Source organism: Rhineura floridana, chromosome 1 (genome assembly GCF_030035675.1).
Source record: "Rhineura floridana isolate rRhiFlo1 chromosome 1, rRhiFlo1.hap2, whole genome shotgun sequence".
Lineage (NCBI taxonomy): Eukaryota > Metazoa > Chordata > Lepidosauria > Squamata > Rhineuridae > Rhineura > Rhineura floridana.
The window spans coordinates 214918552-214932825 of record NC_084480.1 but is presented as its reverse complement, the minus strand read 5'-3'; the positions used below and the strand labels follow the sequence as shown (position 1 = coordinate 214932825).

Below are 14274 nucleotides of genomic sequence, written 5' to 3'. Positions count from 1 at the left end.
TCTCCACAGTGGAAGATGTAGGGCAGATCCCTGAACCTGAACTAACATTTGCAGGAAGGGATTCTGAGGAACTGAGACAAATAGTGGTAACGAGAGAGGAAGTTCTAAGCTTAATGGACAATATAAAAACTGACAAATCACTGGGCCCGGATGGCATCCACCCGAGAGTTCTCAAAGAACTCAAATGTGAAATTGCTGATCTGCTAACTAAAATATGTAACTTGTCCCTTGGGTCCTCCTCCGTGCCTGAGGACTGGAAAGTGGCAAATGTAACACCAATCTTCAAAAAGGGATCCAGAGGGGATCCCGGAAATTACAGGCCAGTTAGCTTAACTTCTGTCCCTGGAAAACTGGTAGAAAGTATGATTAAAGCTAGATTAACTAAGCACATAGAAGAACAAGCCTTGCTGAAGCAGAGCCAGCATGGCTTCTGCAAGGGAAAGTCCTGTCTCAGTAACCTATTAGAATTCTTTGAGAGTGTCAACAAGCATATAGATAGAGGTGATCCAGTGGACATAGTGTACTTAGACTTTCAAAAAGCGTTTGACAAGGTACCTCACCAAAGACTTCTGAGGAAGCTTAGCAGTCATGGAATAAGAGGAGAGGTCCTCTTGTGGAGAAGGAATTGGTTAAGAAGCAGAAAACAGAGAGTAGGAATAAACGGACAGTTCTCCCAATGGAGGGCTGTAGAAAGTGGAGTCCCTCAAGGATCGGTATTGGGACCTGTACTTTTCAACTTGTTCATTAATGACCTAGAATTAGGAGTGAGCAGTGAAGTGGCCAAGTTTGCTGATGACACTAAATTGTTCAGGGTTGTTAAAACAAAAAGGGATTGCGAAGAGCTCCAAAAAGACCTCTCCAAACTGAGTGAATGGGCAGGAAAATGGCAAATGCAATTCAATATAAACAAGTGTAAAATTATGCATATTGGAGCAAAAAATCTTAATTTCACATATACGCTCATGGGGTCTGAACTGGCGGTGACCGACCAGGAGAGAGACCTCGGGGTTGTAGTGGACAGCACGATGAAAATGTTGACCCAGTGTGCGGCAGCTGTGAAAAAGGCAAATTCCATGCTAGCGATAATTAGGAAAGGTATTGAAAATAAAACAGCCGATATCATAATGCCGTTGTATAAATCTATGGTGCGGCCGCATTTGGAATACTGTGTACAGTTCTGGTCGCCTCATCTCAAAAAGGATATTATAGAGTTGGAAAAGGTTCAGAAGAGGGCAACCAGAATGATCAAGGGGATGGAGCGACTCCCTTACGAGGAAAGGTTGCAGCATTTGGGGCTTTTTAGTTTAGAGAAAAGGCGGGTCAGAGGAGACATGATAGAAGTGTATAAAATTATGCATGGCATTGAGAAAGTGGATAGAGAAAAGTTCTTCTCCCTCTCTCATAATACTAGAACTCGTGGACATTCAAAGAAGCTGAATGTTGGAAGATTCAGGACAGACAAAAGGAAGTACTTCTTTACTCAGCGCATAGTTAAACTATGGAATTTGCTCCCACAAGATGCAGTAATGGCCACCAGCTTGGACGGCTTTAAAAGAAGATTAGACAAATTCATGGAGGACAGGGCTATCAATGGCTACTAGCCATGATGGCTGTGCTCTGCCACCCTAGTCAGAGGCAGCATGCTTCTGAAAACCAGTTGCCGGAAGCCTCAGGAGGGGAGAGTGTTCTTGCACTCGGGTCCTGCTTGCGGGCATCCCCCAGGCACCTGGTTGGCCACTGTGAGAACAGGATGCTGGACTAGATGGGCCACTGGCCTGATCCAGCAGGCTCTTCTTATGTTCTTATGTTCTTAACACCATCACATCTTGGCATAAACAAACAGAGGATACACAAGAGGGTTGGGAGGGGGGCAACTGGAAGTTTAAGTCATTCCTATGACACATCCTGCCTATATCCATACTACCCTGAACATGCCTGATCTTGTCCGATCTCAGAAGCTAAGCAGGTTCAGGCCTGGTTAGTACTGGTATGGGAGACCGCTTGGGAATATTGGGTGCTGTAGGCTTAGAGGAAGGCAATGGTAAACCACCTCTGAATACCTCTTACCATGAAAACCCTATGAATATATCCAGAAAGATTCATAGGGTTGCCATAAGTCGTAATCGACTTGAAGGCATATAACAACAACAATATGACACATCCTCTGCCTACTGATGCTGGAAAGAAGCCGATCTTTGGTAGTTATAGGTTCTTCTCAAGAATTAGGATTGTTAGGCATCTCCAAAAAAGAGGAAGTGCATCACCCAAAAAGACAAAAGAGGATACCAATTCGCATGTGCTAGTTGATATCTATCAATGCAAATTGAGAAATAATTACTATCATTTAAATAGAAATATAAAACAATTACCCACTGTGGAGAAGACTATGACCCGTAGGCTCAGTCAGTCTGCTGCTCAGGTATTGATAGGCAACTCAAGGTCCCCGCTCTGCCTTATCATGAATCATAGAATAGAATCATAGAATAGTAGAGTTGGAAGGGGCCTATAAGACCATCAAGTCCAACCCCCTGCCCAGTGCAGGAATCCAATCTGTCAGCTGCCTCTTGAATGCCACCAGTGTTGGAAAGCCCACCACCTTCCTATTTGATCTTTAAACTGGACTTTAACTGGACAGCCTTTCAAATAGGGGGCACCTTCAAATAAAAAACTCCTCTGACAGTCCTCCTAATAAAGAGAGGACTGTCCTCTGCAAAGTAGTGCATATGAGCACCCTATGCAGAATACTGCCTTCACTTCTTGCCAATATTGGTCTTGCGGATTTTCTGACTAAGCGCTTGAATTGAAAAATTAAAGCAAAACAAAACAACTCTGCGGCAGAAAAATGGCATCCCTTCTGGAACCTGCTTCCTAAAGCAATTGCTTCATCTTGCTTCATGGCAAGTAGAGTTCTGTGAGTCCTTCTACCTTCACCCCCTGCCTCCTTGGGAACACTGTCATTCAGCCTTTCAAACCATTCAACCTTCTACTCACCTTTGGTATTTAATCTGTTCTTCACCTTCTTGAACAAATTCAAAGGTTTGTAAAGAGTACAAATGACATTTCAGTTGACTAGCTTAAGCCATTCCTGGATGATATAAATTAAATACGGAGGCCAAGAAGGAAAATGGCATACTGATTGAAGACTTGACTTTTAATTTGCCCTTATTCTGCACATATTTGGAATGTACACACATAACGAAAATGGTGTTCCTTTATAGCAGTGGTGAATATCAATTGAAATCTGCTGTAACTTTAGCTGGTGTCCAGCCTGTGCTTTAGATGGTTTCAAATTCTCAACTGTGCTATAGAGCAGTGGTTCCCAACCTTTATGAGTACGGGACCCCCTTTATAAGCTCAAAAAACTTCATGATGTCCCCCACACTAATTGTAATTTTAGCCTCTGTTAATTAAAAAAATGATGTGTGGCAAAATCACATCTCCAAATATCCCTTTCCATAAAAAGCTCCCTGCAGACAGGGAAGAGTTGCCTTCTTTTCTTAATGCAAAGGTTCATCAAATTGGTATCCCCCTCCTCCCCACACATAATCTGAAGATGTACAGTCCTGTCTCCCAACACCAGTGGGTTACAGTGTTGGACTAAGATCCAGGTTCAGATCCCCACCCAGCCATGAAACCCACTGAGTGACCTTGGGCCAGACACAGTTTCTCAGCCTGACCCTTCTCACAGAGTTGGTGTAAGAATAAAATGGAAAGAAGGGGGGAACCATGTGCACCACCTTGACCAACTTGGAGGAAAGGTGGGATATAAATGCAATAATAAACAAATAAATAAATACATTTCCGCTGTAGTATGTGGACCCCAGCCTCAGCCAACCTGCTGAGCTTTTTAAAACAACAACAATAATAAATACATAAATACATACATAAATAAAAAAGAAGCAGCAATGTGGCAGTGGTAGGGATGCTAGATTGTGAAGACAAAAGGATGGACGGATTGAGGAGGGGGGTTAGTTCTTTCAGGGCTTGAGATGATCATCAGGACTTGGTTAGCGTGCACTTGGGGAATGAGAGTGGAGCAGAAGACAGATCAGCGCGCACGCACACAAACACACCTGCCCCTCCTGCAAGCATCTGCAGGCGTGCATGCATTTGGGCATGTGGGAGGGGGGAAGCCCTCAACTGCCGCAGCATCTTGGAGAGAGAGATTGGGGGGAGGTGGATTGTAGGTGGAAGAAAGGAGGGACACTGGCACACACACACAGCCTCAGAGATGGGGGGCGAGCAAGTCCTGAGCTTTCTCACTGCTTCTTGGATCCGTCTGGGCCGAAGGTGAGATCTTGGCAGCCTCGTTAATAAGAATAATTTTTAAAATGAGATGGCAGTGTTAGGTCCAAACCCAACACGCAAGCTGTCACTGTCTACTCAGCTCACATACACCCGGGAAGGTGAGGAGTTGAGAGCAAAAACCTATTGCCAGAGGCCAGGAAATAATACACGATTTACCTTTGCAAAGGGGTCCCAAGACCTGCGAGCAAATTGCCTTTCAGAAGTGGGAACCCCGTTTATTGATACAGACAAGATTTATATAGTTTCCCCAACGGTTACAAAAATGGGGAGCGGACGTCATAAAGAATAGAAAAACATTGCTAGACATAGTAACATCTTAGATATGGAAAAAGGGGTTCTCAGGATAACAAAGCCAGGAACATCTTGCCTTCTTTCAGACATGGGCTTGCATAGTTTATACAACCTTGAGATAAGCACTCAGAGGAACAAAGGATAGATAGGAGCAGGAGAGGTTCGGTTACAAGTGGGATCATTAAACTAAGAATACACTCAGGTTACATTTTCTACATTTGTAAGAGTATGCATGTCAAGGTCTACAACCATATAAATGAAGCATAGGCGTTCTTTTGTGATACAGTTGGTAACATTATACAAGACATTGAGTATAGATATGCACAGGGAGATGGGAGGGGAGAACATTTCCAGTTCAATCAGGCTTTTATTCACTTAGCCGCTGGAAAGTTTAGGTCAGGTCATCAGGAAATAAACCGATATCTACTTTATATCAAGTCAGTAATATTTCCATACCCAACAGCAGTGAATCAGAAGCCAAGAAAGGCAGGTAGGCTGGCTGCCAGGAAGGAAGGAGGAAAGCAGCCTTTCCTTGCAGCCTTGCTTCTTTTTGCTTCATAAAAAACCCTCTCCTCTTGTTCTGGGTAAGAGTGTTGTCAGCAGCGGCAGTACAAGGAGACGGTAGACGGTCATAGTAATCCCCTCTTTTTCCTGATAGATCCACCCTCATCCTCCTTCAGCGTCTGCCATGTGTTTTATAGGCAGATGCCTGCCTTCGTCGTGCCTGAAAGATGCTCTGGTGCTTCAGCCAAAGTCCTCCCCTATTATTTGGAGCAAGGGGGAGGTGTCACCTGCAGCAGCAGTGGGGATCAGACAGTGTCCAGGGAATAAAGACTTTAAAAAAATAAATAAATAAACAATTCATTTCTTTGCTGTTCACGGCCCCTCTGGATCACTTCATGGCTCCCAGGTTGGGAACCACTGCTATAGAGTAGGGATTGGCAACTTGACCACCTCCTTTCAATCTCCTTTCTCTCTAGACCAGCCTTTCCTAACCAGTGTGCCTCCAGATGTTGTTGGACCACAACTCCCATCAGCCTCAGCCAGCATTGCCAATGGTCAGGAAAGATGGGAATTGTGGTCCAACAACATCTGGAGGCACACTGGTTGGGAAAGGCTGCTCTAGACAGTATCTTATTTTCTGGGCCCAAACAATATCCATTTTGACTAAGTGACAATTGATCCCCTTTATTATGCAAACATTAAATATCTTCCCCCCACCCACCCCCCGCTGCATTTAAATCAGCCCAAATGTTTTCAGCAGTTTCAGATTCTGAAAATTGGGGACTTTCTTTCATGTACTTTGCATACACAAAATTATTTTTTCTATCTTTTCAAAGGTTTGGTTACCATAAAGAAATATTCTTCAGCATGGCTACGAAAAATTCTAATGGCATTCCTTATTTTGAGGGAAGAAACTATTCATATTTCACAAGTTGAACCACAAGTATGTCAACATCCCAATCCCCGTATCTATTTAATGTATATTTCTGAAATAATAACCCTAACCTAACTGTAACCCAATAATAAAGACTGAGCATTCAAAAGCTCCATTTTAACATTAGTCCCCTACCAAGCAAGATAAAATTTGTAAAGGCTGAAGGCTTACTTCACAGATTTATATTCATTATTTGACATGGTTTTACTCTGCTACATGTGTGAACTGGCTTCAGTAGTGGATTGGCTTTGGATAGGATAAGTTCTGTTTGTGATAGCAATTAATGTGAGATGTGATTCACACATGCCAACCTCACTGGATGCTGCAATGAGATTTGAACATTCATGTGTTAAGAAGCCCTTACATGTGCTGTCAAAGGATTCCTGGGCTTGTACTAGGGTTGCCAGGTCTCTGGTTTTCAGTCCCTGAAGATTCCAGGTTTTTTGGGTAATCAACGAGTCTCTAGCTGAGTCACCCCAATCTCTGGACTCTTAGCTTTCATTAAAAAAAAAAGTTCCTAGATGATCTGGTTAAAGAAATATACACCAAAATATCAGCTGCCCCCCCCCAACTTCTGTTAAATGAGTTAATAGCCAGCTGCTTGAATCCCTACCCTTTCAGGTTTTTAGCCTGTAAGTGAAGTCAGGGTTGTGATTGACGAGGGATTTGCTGACCTCCGGGCAATAGTTAGAACCCATTGGAAGTCTTGAAAACAGCTTCCTTTTCCTGCTTATCCGCACAACACGACTTGTATATGTTTATAGCTTTCAGCAGCAGCTGCAAGAGTACCTTTTTCTCTGTGTGCATATACTGCACAATAATCAAGAAGATCTAGAACAAGATCATAGCAGGATCTTGATAGGCATGCATAGTAAACAATTTCAGTTATGATTATAAGAAAAGTGTACCTTCAGGGTTTTTAAATTACGTAATTACTTGCAAAAGTAGCATATTATACATTTTATCTTTCAAATCATTTTTGAACAGAATTTTTTTTAAGTGTACATCTTATGATGCCATTACAATGTGTTACAATGTGTTATACTTTTCTAATTATATGGAGTCAAACAAGTTTAAATTTTCCTGGGCTGTTGAAGAGGGCAGTTTATTTGTCTAATTCATAGCCTGTTTTGAAAACCTTCCCAATATGAAACTTTAATCCTATACTCACTTTTCTGGGAGTAAAGCTACAATGCTAATCCCACATACCTGAAAGTAAACCCCATTGAATTCAGTAGGACTTACTTTTGAGTAGACATAGTTAGGATTTTGCTGTAAATCAATGGGACTTTTGAGTGAGCATAGCAAAGGATTGTGTTGTAAATATTTCTCTCCCTCTCCAATCCTATTTTTTAAGCAATTAGGCAGGGCTTACTTAGGTGTTACTGCTTTTATTTGGAAAGAAAATAATACTGATTTTTTTAAAAAAAAATGGTTCTGTAATGACCAACTAGTTTTGACAATAAATTATTATATGGGGTGTATGTATTTTTATATCTCCACTGCTTGTATATATGGAGTCTTACCAACAATCCTGTGAGGTAGGGTTGCCGATTTGAAACCAAGGCAGCTCACAAAAGAAATAAATCCATTTAAAACCCAATAACCATAAAAACAAGTATAAAATATTTCCAAAACAGCTTAAAGTAGCATGATTCTGAATTTTGGATTGGATGAATGAAGTTCCTTATCACTTGAGGTTGAAGTCCTGTGCACGCTTCTCTGTTTGAGTAAGCCCCATTGAATACATTGGGACTTGCTTCTGAATAAGCATGCATAGGATTGCACTATAAATATCTTTACAGGTTGTGTAAATAATAAACATCTTTGACAGTTATACTTATATAAATATTTCTTCATACTATGTCTCAATAAGTATCTTATTTCACACTATGGTTGTACATTATTGTTTCCTCAACATTTTAAATGTGCCCTTCTTCCTTGGGGTGGTCATGGTCCTCCTGTGTTGTTTTCACCCTAGAGGAAGATTAGGCTGACAGGGGTAGTGTACTGGCAAATTCAGAAGTGCAGGGTCCCTTCATGATATTCGCAGCATGTCCACTCACAGCATGCCTCTTTCCCACTTGCCCTCATCTTGCTTGCTCTCCATGTGGTCTTGGAGTCCACACTCCATTACAACAGACGTCACTAGGAGCCAATCAGCATGAAAGGGGAGGCTGTGTGTTAGCTACTGAAAAGAGTCTTTTCAATGGCTGACTCACTCATCTCCTTTCACTCTCATTTGCTCCAGTCAGCATGAAAAGACAAATAACAGTTGCTAACATGCTCCCCTTTCATGCTGATTGGCTCAAACATAGGGACCTGGCTGGGACCCTGTTCCCAAAAAAATAATGGGTCTATGACCCCCCCACAACCCTGGATGACTACACCCCTGGCTGAGAGATGGTGAGTAGCCCATGGTGATCCAGTAAATTTTGTAGCTGATTTCCATTTAAAAATATTAATTAAAACGGGTTATATGAAGGCGAATCTTATGAAGTAATGCAGATCCACACAATACATTTAAAGCACATCCAACTCAAATTTAAAGCACATGACTTCCTTCAAAGAATCCTGGGAAGTATAGTTTCCCCTTCACAGTTATAGTTCCCACCACCCTTAACAAGCTACAGTTCCCATGATTCTGTGGTGGGATTCATGTGCTTCAGATGTGTGCTGAATACCATCATGGGTGGGGTGTTTCCAGCTACTCCAATGCCACCCTGCCTTTGGGGGGCTTATAAGAAGTGGCTGCAGGAGTGGGACTCTGAATACCATCATGGGTGGGGAGGGGTTCTTGCTACCCCACCACCCCCTGCCTTTGAAAGCCTTATAAGAAGCTGCTGCAAGAGCAGGACTGTGAGTAACATCATGGGTAGGGTGTTTCTAGGAGCAAAGTCAAACCTGTCTAATGTTCTTTTATTTTTGCTATATTGCCAAGAAGTGTAATGTTGCCTGCTAACGGATGTACTCTTGTTATCTTTATAGTGTTGAAAACGGTTTTGTGTTTGCTGTGATATTTGATGTTATGTTACTGTTTTATAACGGCTGTTTTATTATTTTTGTTATCATGAAATTGTTTTTGTAATTGTTGTTTACTTTGTTGTAAGCCACACAATTTGAGCACAATTTTTTTGTGGAAAGGCAGCATACAGATAAAAAGGATGATGATGTTTTAAATGAATGGTGTGGATCTGCCCTAGGTATGCTGTGCATTCATTAGTGAATTGAAAAGAACAATTTTAAAAGATACTTTTTTAAAGAGGGGAAGGGCTGTAGCTCAGTGGTAGGGTACATGCTTTGCATGCAAAGGTCCAAAATTCAATCTCTGGAAAAAACTATTGCTTGGAGAACCAATGCTAGTCCATGTCATCAGTATTGAGCTAGATGGTACCAAATGGCCTGAGTCAGTATAAGGCAAATTCCATTGTTCCTAAAAGAGGAAAGAGACCCAAGGGCCACATTTATTTATGTATTTTACTTGCTACATTTATATCCCACTTCACTGTACAAAACCTCAAAGTGGTTACAGAAGGAATTAAGACAATAAAATTATTGGCAAAAAGAATTAAAGATGGGTATATAAAAACATTCAAAACAATAAAACCAACAATGAGTTAAAAACAATAAAAAAATAGCTCCTACATGCCTGGGTAAGCTTGCCTAAACAAAAATGTTTTTAGCAGGTGCTGAAAATAGTACAATGAAGGTATCTGCCTAATGTCAATAGGCAGGGAGTTCCAAAGCGTAGGTGCTGCCACGCTAAAAGACTGATTTCTTACAAGAGCAGAACAAGTACTATGTGGCACCTGTAACATGGAAAGCACACCTTGAACTTGGCCTGGTAGCAAATCAGCAGCCAGTGCAGATTTCAGAGCAGAGGTATTATGTGCTGATAAGGTCTCACTCACGTCAGCAATTGTGCCATAGCATTCTGCACTAACTATAGCCCCTGGGTCAGGTTGTGCTGCATGGGGATTTCTGTGACCTGGTCTGACTCACTGCCAGGATTGTTTAAATTTGGTTTTTAGTTAGGAATCTTGACTGGATGTGAGATGCTGAGTTTTCTGCCTTACTGTGGTATTGCATTTAGGAAATCATCACTGTCTTTTTACCTCTGATCTCACTCCTTTCCATCCATAGAAGCAACAACAGTGGTTACATGCGCTCTGCTCAACCCCCTTAAACCCACTGATGATGCACTTCATGATGGTTTGTTTCTTGCTCAACAGTGGTAAAAGAGAATTCACATACTGGGAAGTGTGGCTGCAATTGTTCTTGTTCCCAAGCTGCTGTCTGTGAATGTAGACCTAACCATGTGTGTTTCTCTCTGTCAGTTATCACTCCATGGAATTGGGTTGGCTTTCAAAGCGAGTTTATAGCAGCCTACAGGTAGGTAGGAAAGGGTAGAGAGTATTCTTAACTCTTACTCATTTCTCAAACCTCTCTGCAGTGAGGGATCAAGTCTGTAAAGAAGTTTGGAGCAGCCATGTTAAAAGGCAGGGGCAGGGCATTCCAGGCAGGGAGTTGGTAACCCTGCTTTGATATGGATATACTCAGAGCTTGGAAAAGTTGCTTTTTTGAACTATAACTCCCATCAGCCCAATCCAGTGGCAATGCTGGCTGGGGCTGATGGGAGTTGAAGTTCAAAAAAGTAACTTTTCCAAGGTCTGGATATACTTGCAGATGATCCCTAGTCAAGCCTTACCAACAGCACAATCCTAACCATATCTACTCAGAAGTAAGTCTTATTGAGTTCTATGGGACTTAGTCCCTTAGTGAATGTGTTTAGAACTGCAGCCTTTAGGGGTATCCATATTTACTCCTGAGTGCTCCCATCTAACATTTCCACAACACTAAGCTCCCTTCTTCCTACTGTTGGGATAAATCAGGGTAAGGCCTCAGTTAAGCCTGTATCTAATATCACAATTATACAATAGAACCAAAGTTGCAAAGTATCACGGGCCCAACTGGCAGGAAAGCACTCTTTAAGTTTCGTTTCTTCACTGTGGGAACGTATGTGAGATGGTGCCTGCCAGGCTGCAACAATGTTCCGGATGAGATAATCATTCAGCTGTCCTTGACTGTTTTATTTTCCTGTACTCTGTGTATTCTCAAACTCCTTTCCTACCATGCTGTTTTCCTTTGTAATAAATGACTACAGTCTCCCCCAATGTGTCAATATCCCCTTAGAAGTGTGTAATAGAATATTCCTTGAAGATAGTTCTCAGGGCCATATGTATCTCTTTGTATATGTGTCTTTCGTTTATGGTGCCCTAAAGTGTTACTTCACCCCAACATACCATTCCTTATCTCAGGATGAGATGGACATGGGTTCTGATTTTCAAAGAGAAACTTCCTGACTTTGATATCTAGCAAGTGATATGTAGCTTAGGCCTGTTACTTTTCTCTTGTTTTAGTTACATTTTGTTTATTGATAGTACGTTTCAGAATACTATATATTGTCATGCTGAACAATAAAGGACTGCTCTCATCCTTGCCAGGCTGTTGTGCCCGTGTGAGCGTGAAAGCCCTTTTTGATCAAGAAGTTGTCTGTGTCTTGATATCTGGGTGGCTCTTAGTCAACGAATAATTAAGATTCTATCTCAGCTCGCACTCCTGCCCGGGTGCTTTGAGGTGAGCAGTGGGCATTCTTCGCCACTTCAAATTTCTCAACACTACAATGGCCTTCTGGTGACCTGCCTGGCCTGAGGGCATGTAAACCCTTATTGCCAGATGCAAGTAGGGTAGATTAAATGTTCCCTACCCAGGCTCTCTAAGCAGGTGAAAAGGAATGATCCCATCATAGACCTGGGAACACCCTCTATTAGCAAAGATTTCTATCTCAATTCCCAATCAGAGAAAATTGTTTGTTTGAATGGTATGCCCCAAGCAACTGTGGTTGATGCTTAATGTATCATGCTGAAATGACATCTCTAGGGCTCACCCCTGTGATATCACTAGGGCCTGCCCCAGAAAGCTCAGGATTTGGGATGCTTCTGATCTAGCAGCTCTAGCTTGTACTGTTTAATTACTTAGCATTTGTATAGTGCTTGAGCATGTTCAAAGTACTTTGCACACTTTATATTGTCATAATAACCCTGTAAGATAGGCATACTTGAGTCCAGACAATTGCTGATACATATTTTTGGGGTTATTGAAGACACACTTACTTACCCAGGCACTTTCTCGCACTTATTTCCAGGCATTGGTGTTACGGTTGTACATTTCCAGATCATAGTTGCATTATGACTTTTATTGTTATAGATTTTACTGATATTTTAACTTGTTTACTATTTTTGCATTTTTAATACACCACACAGTGATACCATATGAAGGTGTTATAAAAATACTTAAATAAATAAACAAATACTGACCCTCCCTCATATTGCAAATTGGGGAGGAGGGTGTCAAAGGCCTAAGTCTAAAAGAAAACAGTTTGCCTAAGGCCACATAATGAGTTAGGAACCTAAAGAGCTGCTGTATACCGAGACAGACAAGTGATCCATTTACCTCAATATTATTTACACAAACGGGTATCAGTTTTCTGGAGTTTCAGGCAGGAATCTTTCCCAGTCCTACCTGGAGATGCCATGGACTAAACCTGGAGCCTCCTGCATGCAAAGCATGTGCTCTACCACTGAGTTATGGCTCTTCCCCCTAGCAAAGGTAAGAATTAAACTAAAGACATTCTGATAGGCAGTGCAGGATGCAATTCTATACACATTTACCTGGGACTAAATTCCAGTGAAAACAATGGGAGTGACTTCTGAGTAGACGTGTATAGAATTGTTCTGTCACTGTCTCACCCACTATGCTACATCACTTTGACACTTTCACTTTGCACTTTGAGAATGCAGTCGTACACATGTTGAACAAGTCCTACTATGCTCAATGGGACTTATTCCCAGATAAAGTGCATAGTATTGCAGCCTGGCAGAGCTTGGAAAAGTTACTTTTTAGAACTACAACTCCCATCAGCCCCAGCCAGCATGGCCACTGGATTGGGCTGATGGGAGTTGTAGTTCAAAAAAGTAACTTTTCCAAGCTCTGAACCTGAGTCTCCCAGGGGAGGGGTTATGCAGTTGTATGTGTCTTACTGAAAATGCCTCTCTACATACCCTAACTGATCCAAGAAGATTGTCAGATTATTTTATTGGGTTATGTTCTTTATGCATGGTCCTTGTATGTATGGTCAGGACGTATGTGAATAACATCATGGGTGCGGTGTTTCCAGCTACCCCAGCACCCCCTGCCTTTGAAAGCCTTCTAAGAAGCTGCTGCAGGAGCAGGGCTGCAAGTAACATAATGGGTGGGGTGTTTCTAGGAGCAAAGTTGAATCTTTCTAATTTCCTTTTATTTTTGCTGTATTGCCAGGAAGTGTAATGTTGCCTACCAACAGATGCAGTGTTGTTATACTTACAGTATTGAAAAGGGTTTTGTGTTTGCTGTGATATTTGCTGTTATGTTACTCTTTTATTATTTTTGTTATTACGAAATTGTTTTTGTAATTGCTGTTCACTTTGTTGTAAGCTACTATGAACACAATTTTTGTGGAAAGGTGGCATACAAATAAAATGATGATTTCTATTGAATTCCCCATCTTTAACATCCCTTTGCTGAATAGTGAGATACGACAAAAACAACCAGAGATGCATTACTTGTGACAAGAAGTAGTTGGAACACTCTAGGGAGGTAGAAGGGTTGCTCCCAAGTATGTGAAGCAAGGAAAAGTTTTCCTCTCCAGATGGACAAGGCTCAGCAGCTCAGCAGTGCACTTATGGAAGTCAGAAGAAAAACCCAGTGGGAACTATAGCAGTCCTTTCTGCTCACTAAGAAAATAATGGCAAAGAACGCCACCTAAATGATCACGGGTCTGGGGCAGATCCCTTAAAAGGGAAGGCTACAACTAGGGTTGCCAGATCTCCGGTTTTCTGCCGGAGTCTCCGGCAAAAGGGGTCTGTCTCCGGCCTCCGGCCATAGTTTCTTTCAAGACGCTGATCTCCGGCTTTTGAGTGTCTCCCTCAGGCACGCATGCGTGATTGACACACGCATGCATGACGGCTGTAGCTGGCCGCCTTCCCGGCCTTTCTCATTGAGGCAGGGGGACCACTGGAGAGACAGAAAGTGAGTTAGCCACTGAGAAGCCTCTTTTTAGTACCTAACACTCTCCCCTTTTGTGCTAATTGGCTCATAGGGACGTCTGCTGCTGCGGGAGGAGGGAATTAACAAGGATC

The 14274-nt window shown here is 42.0% G+C and overlaps 1 pseudogene; it reads left to right on the top strand.

Annotated features, from left to right (window-relative positions):
• Positions 1-1907: 1907 nt before the first annotated feature.
• On the top strand, positions 1908-2026 carry LOC133375765 (5S ribosomal RNA; annotated as a pseudogene).
• The last annotated feature ends 12248 nt before the right edge of the window (positions 2027-14274 follow it).